The sequence below is a fragment of the Orycteropus afer genome, unplaced genomic scaffold (genome assembly GCF_000298275.1).
Source record: "Orycteropus afer afer isolate SDZICR_OR568_19922 unplaced genomic scaffold, OryAfe1.0 scaffold00103, whole genome shotgun sequence".
NCBI lineage: Eukaryota > Metazoa > Chordata > Mammalia > Tubulidentata > Orycteropodidae > Orycteropus > Orycteropus afer.
In genome coordinates this window covers 3,794,683-3,799,237 of record NW_006921690.1, presented here as the reverse complement: position 1 = coordinate 3,799,237, position 4,555 = coordinate 3,794,683, and positions in this window count along the sequence as shown.

Below are 4,555 nucleotides of genomic sequence, written 5' to 3'. Positions count from 1 at the left end.
CTGGCTGCCAACTTGGGGGTTCCCTCTACCCCCTTAGGATACCACCTCTAAGTTCAGGGTCCCCCTTACTTCTGACCTACTGGCTTCCATTATCCCCTTGGGTTCAATAATTTGCTGGAATGGCTCACAGAACTGAGGAAAGGACTATACTTAATGATTATCGTTTTATAGCAAAAAGAATGGACATGAAGAGACACATAGGGCGAGTGTAGGAGGGTATCCAATGCAGAGCCTCCATGCCCCCAAAAGGGACACGCTGCCCTCCTACATGCATTGATTTCGTTCACCAGCCAGAAAGTTGGTGGAATTTCCTTGTCCAGAGCCTTTATTGGGCTCTTTATCTATCATTGCATAGGCATGATTGATTGAATCAGCCCACATCCCTGAGGTCAGCTGATATCACCTGGTGGATCTTTCTGGCCTGGCCAGCCCCAGTATGAGTCACCTCATGAACATAAACTCAGATGTAGGCTGGAGGCCTGTAGATAACAAAAACATCTCAGTTAGGAAATTCTAAGAGTTTATGGTTATCTGAAAGAGCTCCGGTGGACCAGTGGTTAAGCTCTTGGCTGCTAACCGAAAGGTCAGTGGTTCAAACCCACCAGCCGGTCTGTGGGAGAAAGATTAAAGATTACAGCCTTGAAAACCCATGGGGCAGTTCTACCCTGCCCTGTAGCGTTGCTGTGAGTCAGAATCCGCTCCGTGACAATGGGTATGGTTATCTCTCAGGAACCAAGGAAGAGGACCAAATTCTTTGGTAAGTTAATGTCAGCCTCATACTCTCTTAAGAGGAAGACATACTCTGTTCTTTTAAAAGTACTGGGAAGAATCCTCTTGTTTTTTTTCTCAAGTTGAATTTCAGAATTTTAGTTGAACAACACTTTTTTTTTTTCTTTTCCTGTTAAAGGGCTATTACTGTCATATGTAAGCTGTGCTAATAAGCAAATGAGTCTTAAGAAATTCTCACCACGCACTTTTCTGAGAGGAAAGCAGTGAACAAGCTGCTTGAGCCATTTCTTTGCCTCTCAGTTCATGGTATTAATAAAGAACACAGGGTCCGATTGAACTTTAAGCTTTCTGATGAAACAAAGGAGTTAAAATCCTCACCAGAACTTTTGAAAATATCAAGGGTTAGTAGAGGTACTCTCCAAAAACTTGTGTTTAATTTTGAATTTTTGAAAATGTTAAGCCTTTAAATATTAATATACTGAAATAGCTCTATCATGAATCTAGAGAGCTAACAATTTTGTCTTTTGAAGGTTGAGTGACTTCTGCATTGTCTATCGTCTCTATCTTTTGCTTTGGTATTTTCTTAAAGTTTGGTATTTTAAACAGTCTTTTGTATGTTCTATCTTTAAATGAGTTGTATTATGAAGCTACATGTGTTAAATGACAGATTCTGCAGCTGATTCTTCTGAAAATTTTAAGAAGCGTTTTCTTTGGGATTCAACCAAACGGCTGCAGCCTGGAAACTGGGCTTTCAAGAGGAGGCACCAAGGACTGCAGTTTGAGAAAGACCAAAGCCAAACCCATTGCCATCAAGTTAATTCCAACTCATAGTGACCCTGCAAGGCAGAGGAGAAGTGCCCCGTAGGCTGTAAACCTTGATGTAAGCAGTTTGCCTCATCTTGCTTCCACAGAACAGCTGTTGGCTTAGAATCACCAGCCTTTTGCTTAGCAGCTGAATTCTTTAATCACTACGCCACCAGAGCTCCTTTTTGAGAAGGACAGCAGTCTGCGTTTATAAAGAAGCTTTGAGAAAGTTAGTTGGAAAAAAAAGGAATAGGTTATGGAAAGTTGCCATTTGAGCAGAGGTGAGTCCTTTTGAAGTAGGGGGCAAAATTGTGTTGGGGCCACATGTTCTTACATTAAAATCCATCCGTTTGTAATAGGTACAAGTATGCTTGGTTTTACTATGGTGACGTCTCAAAAGAATGTAGATTTGGAAAATTCCAGTTGAGTAAGATTTATAAGTGAAAGCACCTGTGCTGGTCTAAACAGCTTTTGATCGTTTCAGTTGACGTATATTTTAGTAAAACTCCCAAAAGAGTATAGTGGGTTAAATGGTGGTCCCCAAAAATATTTGTTCATGTCCTAACCCCCAGAACCTGTAAATGTGACCTTATCTGGAAAAAGGGTGTTTGCAGATGTAATTAAGTTAATGATGTCAAGATCATCCTGGATTATATGTGGGCCCTGGTTCCAATGACGTGTCCTTAAGAGACAGAAGAGAGGGAGCCGGTCAGGTGGAGACAGAGACAGACTGGAGTTAGGCAGCCACGAGCCAAGAACACCTGGAACCACCAGAGGCTCCAGGAGGCAAGGGGAGATCTTCCTTAGAACATTTGCAGGGAGTGTGGCTCTGCCAGTGCCTTAATCTTGGACTTCTGGCCTCCCGAACTGTGAAAGAATAAATTTCTGTTGTTCTAAGCCAAGTTTGTGGTGATTTTTTACAGCTGCTCTTGGAAGTGAGTACAGAGGAGATGCTGGTTTAATGGTTTTACAAACTGAAACCTTGAGTAGCAGAACTCAAGTAGTAGTTAGTAGTAGCTAACCCAGTTGACTCTGACTCATGGCGACTCCATGTGTGTCACGGAAGAAGTGTACACCATAGAATTTTGAAGGCTGTGATGTTTTGGAAGCAGATCATGGGCTTGTCTTCCAAGGTGCCATCAGGTAGATCTGAACCTCCAACCTTTTGGTTAGCAGTTGAATGTTAACCATTATATCAGCCAAGGCCTCCTTAAATGCATTCTGAGTATGTGGAACAATAAAAAGCGAAACAAAAACCAAACACCAACAGTTGCAGAAGAAAGGTTCATGGCAGCTGACAGCCTACAGTCTGGAAATCAATAGGAAGTGGTGACCAAATGCTGTGTCTGAAGGGGCAACTTGTACTTAGATCCAGGAAATTACCTCCACAAGTGACTGGAAAAACTAGTATTGCCAAATCTTCTGATTGTTTAAGAAAAGCTGGAAATCTGCATTTTTATGTAAATCTCCTGAATTTTAAATAAGGCAACTAATTCACAGTAAGAAATAAACCAAAACTTCAAAAACAATAAGCAAAATATTTATCTATGAGATATATGCTCAGGAGACTGGGCAATCCACTACTGTAGAGATACTGCCTCGGAAACCCAAGGGGGAGTCGCTATGAGTCGGAATCGACTCAGTGGCAGTGAGTGAGTTAGATGAGAGAGATACATATCTCGTAAGTCTGTCTGTCTGTCTGTCTACCTATCTATCTATGGTATGTGTGTGTGCGCACCAAACAAAAATCTGTAGGACACATTGGCCCATGGTCTCCATTTTGTGATAGGGACCTTTGTGTGATAATTGTAAAGGTGGAAAGTAGCATCACTCCATATATTTCTGGGCTCTTTAAAAAGCTCCAAATCTGAACTGCTAGGAAATGCAAAGGTCAGCAAAGATTTATAAGTTGTCAATGCTTTTGCCGAGTCTGTCTTGAAGGATTTACCCAAACGGAGAGTTTAATATGTTAAATATTTTATTCACATTGTTTACAGACTATATCCACCTGGAAAACACATGAATCCAAAAATAGATTATTTTACAGTATTTCACATTTTTTTTTAAAAAAAAAAAAACAAGTTAGCCTGTTTTTTTAAAAACAAGTTAAACTGTAAGCGGTGAAGGTCTTTAGCCTGTTCAGTGCCTCTTCCCTTGGCGTTTCCTGTTCTGGTGAAGTGGAAGGCAGGGTAGTCCACCCAGCTGTAGGCCCTTGGTGACTTACACACCAGTGACTGATGAGCAAATGTCAGTGCAGACTTTAACCCGAGAACATTTATTGTTGTAAATTCACTGTCACTGTTTTTGCCAGGGATATATGTGTTTTAGAGCTTGAGTACACATCAGGTAGAAAGTACAAAATAAAAGAGACTCAATTTAATTGGCCGTTAAAGTTGGTCAGGACATTTCCAGTTTAGGAATGTTTAACAACTTGGCCACAGACGGAATCGATGAATTACAGTTTTACAGTTTTGACAACTTAAATCACAGAAACAACAGTGATTTGGAAACTGATGCAAGTGTCTGTTGACTAACTCTTTGCATATCCAATGCCAGCCACCATTTAGGAGAAGAGGAGTAAACTTGTCAACAGTTATTAAAGGGACTAATTTTCAGTGTGTCACTCACAAAGGATGGCCACAGCAGTTTTTCTGAAGTGCCAGAAAGATGCTCTGGTTGAGAAACTTTGTAATAATCTATTATTACTAATCTCTTAGTGTCCCAGCTTGATTTAGCTCCTTTTAAGAGTTTTTTCTATGGAATCTGATTTTAACAATTTAAAACCTTAAGTATAGTGTGTCTTACCCACATCTCACCCTTTCCTACTATATGAAACCAAAAACCAAACCCACTGCCATCAAGTCAGTTTCAACTCATAGCAACCCCATTGGGTTTTCAAGGTGGTAAATCTTTACTGAAGTAGAATGCCCCATCTTCCTTCCATGGAGTAGCTGGTGGGTTTGAAACATCAACCTGGTTAGCAGTCAAATGCCTTAGACACTGAGCTACCAGAGCTCCTTCT